Source organism: Orcinus orca, chromosome 10 (genome assembly GCF_937001465.1).
Source record: "Orcinus orca chromosome 10, mOrcOrc1.1, whole genome shotgun sequence".
In the NCBI taxonomy this organism is placed as follows: domain Eukaryota; kingdom Metazoa; phylum Chordata; class Mammalia; order Artiodactyla; family Delphinidae; genus Orcinus; species Orcinus orca.
The window spans coordinates 43,093,552-43,105,517 of NC_064568.1; the positions used below are offsets into that span (position 1 = coordinate 43,093,552).

Here is an 11,966-nt window from a genome sequence, read left to right on the forward strand (position 1 = left end):
GAAGTAGCTTCACCACTCTCTTCCCTCTCTCCTGCATCAGCCCCCCCCACCAACACTGTATCACTCCCAGCAGCATGCAAACACACTTTTATTTTTCATATCTTAAAAAACAACAAACAGGGACTTCCCTGGTGGTCCAGTAGTTAAGACGCCATGCTTCCAATGCCAGGGGTGCAGGTTCAGTCCCTGGTCGGGGAACTAAGATCCCACATGCTGTGTGGCGTGGCCAAAAAAAAAGTATTTGTCAGAACAACAACAACAAACAATCCTCTGCTTCTGCCTCTGGCTACTGCCTTTCTTCCTCGCTTTGCAGGTAAACTTGTTGAAAATCTTGTCTATACTTGTTGCCTCCTTCGTCATCTCCCATTCTCTCTTTATCAAGATTTTGCCCCCATCATTCTACCGAAACAAATCTTGTCTCCAGGACTCAGTCCTCGAACCTCTTCTCTTTAATCTACACTCTTCATGAGCTTCTTTTATCTTTTTAGAGGCCATGTACATACAATATACAATATCTACATCCCTAACTTCTCTCCTCTGATCTCGAGACTCGTGTATTTAAATGCTTATCTAGGGACTTCCCTGGCAGTCCAGTAGTTACAACTTCGCCTTCCAGTGCAGGGGGGTGCAGGTTCCATCCCTGGTTGGGGAGCTAAGATCCCACATGCCTCGGGGCCAAAAAATTGAAAACATAAAACAGAAGCAATATTGTAACAAATTCAATAAAGACTTTAAAAATGGTCCACATCAAAAAAAAGTCTTAAAAAAATGCCTATCTAACATCTTCTTTTGGATGTCAGATAGACGCCTCATGTTTAGCAAGTCCAAAATTGAGCTCCCAATTCCCATCCCCCCTCTAAATGTCTCCTCTGGCAGTCCCCCTCCTCCCCCAGTAAATAATAATTCAGGTCTCCCCCCAGTACTCCAAGGACATGAGAATCCTCTTTTCCTCACATGACACATCTCATACATTCTATTGATATATTATATACCCATTACATATCCAGAATATGACATCTGATAATCACCTCCTCCTAGCTCATGCTAAAATTATCTCACGCCTGCACCTTCTGGAATAATCTCCTAACTAGAATATCCAGTTTGCTTGGTACTTTCCCAGTTTTCGGTTTTCTGTTTTTGTGCTGAAAGTCCTGTCTCAGGAAATCCCCCAACCCTGGGGCAAACCAGCGTAGTTTTTCACTGTACTTCTACCTGGGCTCTTTCTTCCATGGCCTCCCTACAGTCTATTCTCAATGGATCTAGGGTGATCCTTTTGCAAGGCAAATTTTATCATGTCACTTCTCTGCTCAGAACCCTTCAGTGGCTCCCCATACCACTCAGAAAAGCTATTGCTTTCAGTGGCCTACAAGACTGCAGGGTCCATAGGCTTGTGGACAAAGATGGAGAGTTGATTTTGAGCAGGCTGATGTTGAGGCACCCAGGGAATGCGCAATTGGCAATGTCCAGCACTGAAGGAAGGATTGAGAGCGTATTTTGTTGGTAAAACAAAAACAGATGGTTATGGAAAAAGTTACAAAAAAGAATTCTAGGAAATTATAAATACTAGTTAAATTGAAAAAAAATCAGTAGTAGGACTGAGGGATAAAATTGCAGAATCTCTCTCTGGGGATACCAATGATAATCAATAAATAAGTAAAATACATAAAATTTGCTTAGGTATTATTTAAAATATAAAAAGTATATAAATTATATATTTGCAACATGATGCCCCAAACTCCCAAAATCTTCACTGTGTATCTTCCCAAACTAAGGACACTCTTCTACATAACTGGCATACAACCCTCCAAATCAGGAAATCAGAAATCAGCATTGGTATAACACTGACATCCAATCCAAAGAGTCTGTTCAGATTTCACCAATTATCCCAACAAGGTCTCTTTCCTGTTTGGCCCAGGATCACACTTTGCACTTAATAATCACATCTCTTTAGTCTCTTTCAATCTGGAACAGATCCTCAGTCTCTTCCTGTCTTCACAACCTTAATAGTTTGAAGGAGTACAGGATTTTCATTCTGTAGGCTAAAGCTCAGCCTGGTTTCATCAATGTTTCCTCAGGACGGGACTCAGACATGCATTCTTGGAAGGAATATACAGAAGTGATGCTGTCTTCTCCTCACTGCATCGCATCAGGAGGCTCGTGACATTGACCAGTTCTACTGCTGGTAATATTAATCTCGATCACTTGGTCAGTTCAGTGTCTGCCTGGTTTCTCCACATTAAGTCATTATTTCCCTTTTTGTAATTGATAAGTATTTTATGGGAAGATACTCTCAAACTATGCCAATATCCTACATTTCATTAAATCTCTATTCATTTGATTTATTAGACATTGGTGATTCTTGCCTAAATTAACTACCATTATAGTGGTTACCAAATGGCCATTTTCTGTTACCATCACTCCTGCTATGTTTATTAGTTGGCATTCTATTATAAGGAAGAGATGTCTTTTTTCCTTCATTTATTTATATCAGTGTAGGCCCATGGAATACTATTTTATTCAATGGATTTAATCCATTATTATCATTATTTATTTTTATATCAAATCATTCCCAGATTTGGCTAGCAGGAGAGCCTCATCAAAATTGGCTCCTTTGGGGGAGGAAGGGATAAATTGGGAATTTGGAATTAACAGATACACACTACTATATATAAAATAGATAAGCAACAAGAACCTACTGTATAGCACAGGGAACTATATTCAATATCTTATAAAAATCTATAATGAAAAAGAACCTGAAAAAAATGTATATAAAACTGAATCACTTTGCTGTACACCTGAATCATTGTAAATCAACCATACTTCCCCCCAAAATTTTAAAAAACCACAATTGGCCCCTTGAATTTCAGCTAGGTCCCCATAATTTTTTGAGCAATTCTTTACTTTCTGGCACAAGAAAATGTTCCAGGCTTATCTTGTAATTTCCCTGCCTCAGCCTTGCAATTCGCTATTTCTCCAAGGAGTTCTGGAGTGGAGAATGATATTTGGAAACTAAAATCTGGGTATTTGGTTGCTTATTGCTTCTGGGATTCATCAATTGTAGGCCTTCTCATGTACAGAGGTGGATCATATACGCATGTAAACGTGTGCATGTGTGTGTGTATTTGTGTGTGTACCCTACGTACTACTATAACTATTTCTATATCTATCTATTTATGTTTTAAAGGCCCATGAATTTGCACTGGTACCTCTAATTCCATCAATACGTCAGGGTTATTTTTAGCCTTTCCCCTTTCCTTCTATGTAACTTCCTTCTCTGTGAACAAGAAAACCTTCATTTGTTGTCTTCAATATGGTTATTTATGTACTCAATCTCTCTGTCTGTAAGTAATTTCTCTACCACGTTGGTCACCTCCTTGGCTCCCAGACCCCTCTGCCACTACCTTTGTGGCCACTACCATCCCCAAGAGAAGTAGAGGAAAGGAATGGGGAGGAAAGGAGAGGGAAGGGAAAGGAAGAGAAAACTAACTTATGCAGGAAGGAAGGAATATACATTTTTTAAAGTTCTCTTTTTAAACATCATTTAAAAAAATCCTTCTGGAAATTTTTCTTCACAGTATGAGGCAGGATCTCTCTGTTTTCTCCCAAGCATAGCAATTAATTATATTTGTTGAAGAATCTGTCCTTTCCTCTGCTATATTCACAGTTCCTTTGGCTGTGGTTTGTGTAAGGACACATTCAAGAATGCAAGGATAGTTCATGCTTCACATTGGCAGCAATACAGGAAAGTAAGAAGCAAGGGCACTCTCCATTTCTCAAGAGCCGAGTAGTTTCTCATCTCTCATGAGCCACAGGATTTATTCATTCTGCTGCTTCTCTCTGCCTCCTTCTTTTCAGCAGCTTCCTATTCTTTCATGTGGGCCCCATGACCACCAGCCTGTTTGTCTGACTTGACCACAGGGCTGCACACCATTATTAGCTATAGAGTCTCTATGATGCCCCAGTTTTGAGAGGGATAATCTGCTTGTCTCCATCCAGACTATAGATTGGTTCATCTTGGATCTGGGGTCTGCCTCTGGTCCAATTACCTTTGGTTAGGGTGGGGAACAAAGTTACAGTAGTTCCTGGGGAGGCCCCTACAGGGCTGGAGGTAAGATGAAGCAGTTTCTCTAATTGGGTCATATGGAGAACATATCTGTTACATTCTATAGTCATACATTAAGTTCTCACAGGGCAGTTTTTTGAATTGGTTTACAGATTTTAAGAAATGAGGACTTTGGAAAAGGTTTTGTGACTGAAAATTAAGGATCAGTTTGGGTTCAGGGTTCATTATGGGGAAACACTGATCTAAGTCCAGCACTTTGATTTCTCAGATGAATAAAGTGAGGCCCAGAGAAGACAAGGGATTGTCCTTGTCTACATGGCCTGTCAGTGGCAGAGCTGGGATTAGAACCAGAGCTAGCACTAGGGAGAGGTAAGCGAAGGGCCTTGGATGCACAGTTTAAGGAGGCCCTCACTCCCAGAGTCATACGAGTGCCCTAGGTACCTCCCTTATCTCACCCAAGGCTCAGCCCAGGTTATTCAATAGAACACTAGGGTCCTGCTCACCAGGAGGGAGAGATCGTATCTCGCTTGGAGGGACTGGGTATGGGGAACTTCTGGGGAGTTTTCCTGTATTTCTATCTACAGGGAGAAGTAAGTTTCTGGGGAAGGCTGGTTAAGCTAATTTCCCCAAGGCAAAGGATCTGAAAGCGTGGTATGCTCACTCACTGGAGAAGCCTGAATTATCCTGTGTACCCAGAGCACTGAGGACCCCCAAGTCTGGGCACAGATTTCCTTGCCTGGGTTATCTTTAGCTGGTTGCTGAGGATTGCAGCATTTCTGAGACCTGGTGACAGATACTTCTCTTTTCTCTTCTCATAAAAATAGGCCTTCAGTCCAATCAGTCTTGTACGGTCTGTTCTTGCAGAAATGGGACCTGTAGGGTTTGGGTTTCTTTAGTCTCCTGTCTGGTGCCTGCATCCTTCATGTAGAAATTTTTTTTTTTTTTTTTTTTAACTACACGAGGATTTTTAAAAAGTTGTTACTGGCTTTGCAGTTGGTTGAGGCAAAAAAATCACCAAATGGCCAGTAAGACAAAGAAGAACTAAAGGAGAGAAGAACAAAAGAGAAACACCCTGAAGTACTTTGTGACTTTTCTTCTGCTCCCACCTGGTCCAAGGCACAGTCCTTTCTTACCTGGACTCCTGCTCCACTCTTGATCCTGATCTGGTGTATTCTCAGCAAGGCAGCCAGAAGGATTTGTTAAAATGTAAATCAGGCAAGAAAGTGAAATAAAAGGCATTGAGATTGGAAACGAAGAAGTAAAACTATCTCTATTTCTGAATGCCATGATCTTGTATATAGAAAATGCTAAGAAACCTTAAAAAACTATTAGAACTAATTAATGAGTTCAGTGAGGTTGCAGGATATGAAATCAATATATAAAAATCAATTGCATTTCTATACACTTGCAACGAACAATCCAAAAATGAAATTAAGAAAATGATTTTGTTTGTAATAGCATCACCACGAATAAACTCTTAGGAATAGATTTAACAAAGCAAGTGCAAAACTTATATCCTGAAATCTACAAAATGTTGTTGAAAGAAATTACAGAAGATCTACAAAAATGGAAAAACATCCCATGTTCATAGATCAGAAGACGGAATATTGTTAAGTTAGCAATACTCCCCAAATTGATCTATAGATTTAATTCAGTTCCTGTTAGAATCCCAACTGGCTTCTTTGTAGAAATTGACAAGCTGATCCTAAAATTCATATTGAAACTCAAGAAACCCAGAATAGCCAGACGATCTTGAAAACGAAGAAAAAGTTGGAAGACTCACACTTTTCTATTTCAAAACTCACTACAAAGGAACAATAACCAAGTCAATGTGCTACTGACATAAGGTTAGACATACAGATCGATAGAATAGAATTGAGAGTTCATAAATAAATCTGTGTTTCTATAGTTAACTGATTTTTGGCAAGGGTGCCGAGACCATTCAATGAGGAAAGAACAGCGCTTCCCTGGTGGCGCAGTGGTTGGGAGTCCGCCTGCCGATGCAGGGGACACGGGTTCGTGCCCCGGTCCGGGGGGATCCCTCATGCCGCGGAGTGGCTGGGCCCGTGAGCCATGGCTGCTGAGCCTGCGCTCCGCAACGGGAGAGGCCACAACAGTGAGAGGCCCGCGTACTGCAAAAAACAAAAACAAAAACAGAAACAAAAATGAGGAAAGAATAGTGTTTTCAACAGATGATATTGAGACAACCAAATAGCCTCATATAAAAGGATGAAGCTGGATCTCCTACCTCACACCATGTAAAAAAATTAAATCAAAATAGATCAAAGACCTAAATATAAAAGCCAAAATTATAAGCTCTTGAAAGAAAACATAGGTGTACATCTTCATGACCTTGCATTAGGCAATGGATTCTTTGCTATGACACCAAAATAACAAACAACGAAAGAAAAGATCAATTGGAATTCATCAAAAAAAAAAAAAAAAAAAAAAACCACAACTTTTTTTTTGTAAGGGTAAAAGCCCTTTATTAAGGATGATAAAGATATATTTTAAAGTTAACTTTGCCTTTTAATTTTATTTATTTATTTATTTTAACATCTTTATTGGAGTATAATTGCTTTACAATGGTGTGTTAATTTCTGCTGTATAACAAAGTGAATCAGCTATACATATACATATATCCCCATAGCTCCTCCCTCTTGCATCTCCCTCCCACCCTCCCTATCCCACCCCTCTAGGTGGACACAAAGCACAGAGTTGATCTCCCTGTGCTATGCGGCTGCTTCCCACTAGCTATTTTACATTTGGTAGTGTATATATGTCCATGCCACTCTCTCACTTCATCCCAGCTTACCCTTCCCCCTCCCCGTGTCCTCAAGTCCGTTCTTATCATCTGAGTCTTTATTCCTGTCCTGCCCCTCCGTTCTTCAGAACCATTTTTTTTTTTTTTTAGATTCCATATATATGTGTTAGCATACAAAACACACAACTTTTGTGCTTCAAAAGACACTATCGAAAAAGCAAAAAGACAACCCACAGAATGGGAGAAAATATTTGTAAACGAAGCAACTGACAAAGGATTAATCTCCAAAATATACAAGCAGCTCATGCAGCTCAATATCAAAAAAACAAACAACCCAACCCCAAAATGGGCAGAAGACCTAACTAGACATTTCTCCAAATACAGATTCCCAACAAACACATGAAAGGATGCTCAACATCACTAATCATTAGAGAAATGCAAATCAAAGCTGCAATGAGGTATCACCTCACACCAGTCAGAATGGCCATCATCAAAAAATCTACAAACAATAAATGCTGGAGAGGGTGTGGAGAAAAGGTAACCCTCTTGCACTGTTGGTGGGAATGTAAATTGATACAGCCACTATGGAGAACAGTATGGAGGTTCCTCAAAAAACTAAAAATAGAACTACCATATGACCCAGCAATCCCACTACTGGGCATATACCCTGAGAAAACCATAATTCAAAAAGAGACATGTACCACAATGAACATTGCAACACTATTTACAATCGCCAGGACATGGAAGCAACCTAAGTGTCCATTGACAGATGAATGGATAAAGAAGATGTGACACATATATACAATGGAATATTACTCAGCCATAGAAGGAAATGAAATTGAGTTATTTGTAGTGAGGTGGATGGACCTAGAGACTGTCACACTGAGTGAAGTAAGTCAGAAAGAGAAAAACAAATACCGTATACTAACACATATATATGGAATCTAAAAAAAAAAAAAATGTTTCTGAAGAACCTAGGGGCAGGACAGGAATAAAGACGCAGACATAGAGAATGGACTTGAGGACACGGGGAGAGGGAAGGGTAAGCTGGGACGAAGTGAGAGAGTGTCATGGACATATATACACTACCAAATATAAAATAGATAGCTAGTGGGAAGCAGCTGCATAGCACAGGGAAATCAGCTTGGTGCTTTGTGTCCACCTAGAGGGGTGGGATAGGGAGGGTGGGAGGGAGATGCAAGAGGGAGGAGATATGGGGTTGTATGTATATGTATGGCTGATTCACTTTGTTATACAGCAGAAACTGACACACCATTGTAAAGCAATTATACTCCAGTAAAGATGTTAAAAAAACAAACATAAAAATAGTAAAAAGACAACCCACAGAATGGGAGAAAATATTTGCAAATCGACGCTTTATAAAGAATGCTTACAACTCAATAATAAAAAGACAAATAACCTAATACAAAAATAGACAAAGGCTCTGAATAGATATTTCTCCAAAGCAGATTTACAAATGGCCATAAGCACATGAAAAGATGATCGACATCATTAGTCATCAGGGAAAAGCATATCAAAACCACAGTGTGATAATACTTCACACCCACTCTCATGACTAGAATAAAAATAAGCCAGTAAGTGTTAGCAAGAATGTGAAGTAACCCTCATACATTGCTGTTGGGTGTGTAAAATGGTGTAGCCACTTTGGAAAACAGTCTGGCAGTTCCATAAAAAGTTAAATATAAAGTTACCATTTGACCCATCAATTCCATTCTTAGGTATATACCCAAGAGAAATGAAAATATATGTCCAAATAAAAATTTATATATGAATGTTCATAGCATTATTCACAGCAGTCAAAAAGTGGAAACAACCCAAAAGTCCATTAACTGATGAATGGATAAACAAAATGTAGTAAATCCATACAATGGAAAATTATTTGGCCATAAAAAGGAATGAAGTACTGATACTGCGTGCCACAACGTGGATAAACCTTGAAAACATTATGCTAAGTGAAAGACAGTCACAAAAAAATACAGATATAATTTCATTTATATGAAATTTCCAGAGTAGGCAAATTATATATGTCTCTGTATGAGACAGAAAGTGACTTAGTGGTTACTTAGGCCTGGGGTGGGTGTTGATGAGAAGATTGGGGAGTGCTGTCTAAAGGGGAAGGGGTTTCTTTTTGAGGTGATGAAAATGTTCTAAAATTACCTGAGGTGATGGTTGCATGACTCTGTGAATATGCTATAAAACAATGAATTATGTGATGTATAAACTACATCTAATTAAAGTTATCTATATCTATAACATCATGTCCTGCCTCTGCTGAGCACCTCCAAGGACTCCCATTTCACTCAGAAGAGAAAGAGAGGCGTCTAGGATGGTCCAAGCTTGGGGACTGGGCAACTAGATGCTATAAGCCAAGATGGAGAATACTGAGAAGGAACAGGTTTTGAGTGGAAGTCAGGAAGTTAGTTTCATTCACAATACTCTGAGATATTTATTAACACACGAGAGGAGGGAAATGTTAGGGAAACAACTGGACATACAAGTCTGCAGTTTGGGAGAGATGTCCATGCTGGGGATATAAATTTCAGAGTCATCAGTAGATGGATGATATTTACATCCATGAGGCTGGATGAGTACCTAGGGAGTGAATATAGACAGACCATGGAAAGATCAAGGATGGAGCCCTGGGATGCTAAAACATTAGGAAATTGGAGAGACGAAGAGGCAGAAAAGGAAACAGAGAAAGAGCATCCAGTGACATAAGAGAAAAACCAAGAAAATGAGAAATGCTGGAAGCAAGGCTAAAGAGTGTGTCCAGGAGCAGAAACCTGATCACTTGTATCAAATATTGTTCATACGTTAAGATGAGAACTGAGGCTTGACCATAGGCGTTAGTAGTGTTGTACATGACCTTGGCCAGAGCTATTTTGGTGAAACCATGTGGGCAGACATTTGATTGGAGTGCATTTCAGAGAAAATGGAAAGAGAGAAATTGCAATCAGTAAGCAGAGAAGAAAACTATGTTTTAAAAAGAGTTTTTCTGTGAAGGAGACTAGAGAAATGGGATTGTGGTACAGAAGGGGAAGTGGTATCAAGAGGCGGTGTTTTTTTTTTTTTAATTTTTAGGATTTATTTACTTTTGGCCATGCCGCACGGCTTGCAGGATCTTAGTTCCCTGACCAGAGATTGAACCCAGGCCCTCAGCAGTGAAAGCACCAAGTCCTAACCACTGGACGACCAGCGAATTCCCAAGAGACATTTTTAAAATTAATGCTTCACAATTTTTTTTCTGTCAGTTTTCTTTTTTATTATTTTTTAATTGAAGTTTTTATTTGGAGGTAGTAGTAGATTCATGTGCAGTTGTAAAAAAAGAATACAGAGAGATCCTGTGTACCCTTTACCCGATTTCCCCAAATGGCAACATTTTACAAACTATGGTCCAAACCAGGAGAGTGACATGGACAGAGACAGGATACAAAACATTTTCATCACCACAAGGATGCCTGATGTTGCCTTTTAAGGGCCATACACTCTCCTTAACCCCAGCAACCACTAATCTGTTACCCATTTCTAAATTTTTAAAAAAATTTGTATTGAAATATAGTTGATTTACAATGTTGTGTCAGTTTCAGGTGTACAGCAAAGTGATTTGGTTATGCATATATATACACATATATATAAATGTATGTATTCTCTTTTTACGTTCTCTTCCATTACAAGGTATTGAGTATAGTTTCCTGTGCTATACAGTAGGTTTTTGTTGGTTATCTATTTTATATATAGTAGTGTGTATATTTTAATCCCAGACTCCTAATTTATCCCCCTCTCATTTCTATATTTTTGTCATTTCCAAATGGTATTAAATGATGGAATCATGTGGACTTTTGGTATTGTTTTGTTGGTTTTCTTTTTTTTTTTTTTTTTTCACTCAGCATAATTCTTTGGGGATTCATCCAGGTTGCTGCATGTATCAGTAGTTCATTTGTTTCTATTCCTGAGTAGTATTCCATGGTATTGAGGTGCCACAATTGTTTTAATCGTTCATCTGTTGGAAAAACACCTGGATTGTTTTCAGTTTTTGGGCTATCACAAATACAGCTGCTAATGAACATTCGTATACAGATATTTTGTAATGTAAGTTTTCATTTCTCTGGGATAAATTCCCAGGAGTACAATAACGGAGCTATATGGTAGTTGCATATTTAGTTTTTTTAAAAAAATAAATTTATTTATTTTATTTATTTATTTTTGGCTGCGTTGGGTCTTCGTTGCTGCGCACGGGCTTTCTCTAGTTGTGGCGAGTAGGGGCTACTCTTGGTTGTGGTGCGCGGGCTTCTCATTGCAGTGGCTTCTCTTGTTGCGGAGGACAGGCTCTAGGTGCATGGCCTTCAGTAGCTGTGCCACATGGGCTCACTAGTTGTGGCTTGCGGGCTCTAGAGTGCAGGCTCAGTAGCTGTGGCGCACGGGCTTGGTTGCTCCACGGCATGTGGGATCTTCCCGGACCCGGGCTCGAACCTGTGTCCCCTGCATTGGCAGGCAGATTCTTTTTTTTTTTTTTGCGGTACTCGGGCCTCTCACTGTTGTGGCCTCTCCCGTTGCGGAGCACAGGCTCCGGACGCGCAGGCTCAGCGGCCATGGCTCACGGGCCCAGCCGCTCTGCGGCATGTGGGATCTTCCCGGACTGGGGCACGAACCCATGTCCCCTGCATCGGCAGGCGGACTCCCAACCACTGCGCCACCAGGGAAGCCCCTGGCAGGCGGATTCTTAACCCCTGCGCCACCAGGGAAGTCCCCATATTTAGTTTTTAAAGAAATTACAAACTGTTTTCCAGAATGTCTGTACCACCAGAAATCTATGGGTGGTCCAGTTTCTCCACATCCTTGCCAGCATCTGGGAGTGTTTCTTATTTTAGCCATTCTGATAGATGCATAGTAGTATCTCTTTGTGATTTTAATTTTTTTCACTTTTCTACTGGCTAACAATGTAGAACATCTTTTCATGTGCTTATTTGCCTACTATATGTCTTTGGTGAAATGTCTTTTCATGTGTTCTGCCCATTTTCTAATTGGAGTATTTGCTTTTTTACGGTTAAGTCTTTAGAGCTTAAAAAATATATCATTGATATTAGTCCTTTGTTGGATATGCTGTTTGCAAATATTTTC

At 39.8% G+C, this 11,966-nt stretch overlaps 1 long non-coding RNA gene across 1 annotated transcript in view; it reads left to right on the top strand.

Moving 5' to 3' along the window:
- Nucleotides 1-2,331, top strand: part of LOC117195855 (uncharacterized) — a 34,570-nt gene extending 32,239 nt beyond the window's left edge. Inside the window, exon 3 of the long non-coding RNA XR_007469882.1 lies at nt 2,076-2,331. This is a non-coding gene — a long non-coding RNA (uncharacterized LOC117195855). The remainder of the gene's footprint in view (nt 1-2,075) is intronic.
- The last annotated feature ends 9,635 nt before the right edge of the window (nt 2,332-11,966 follow it).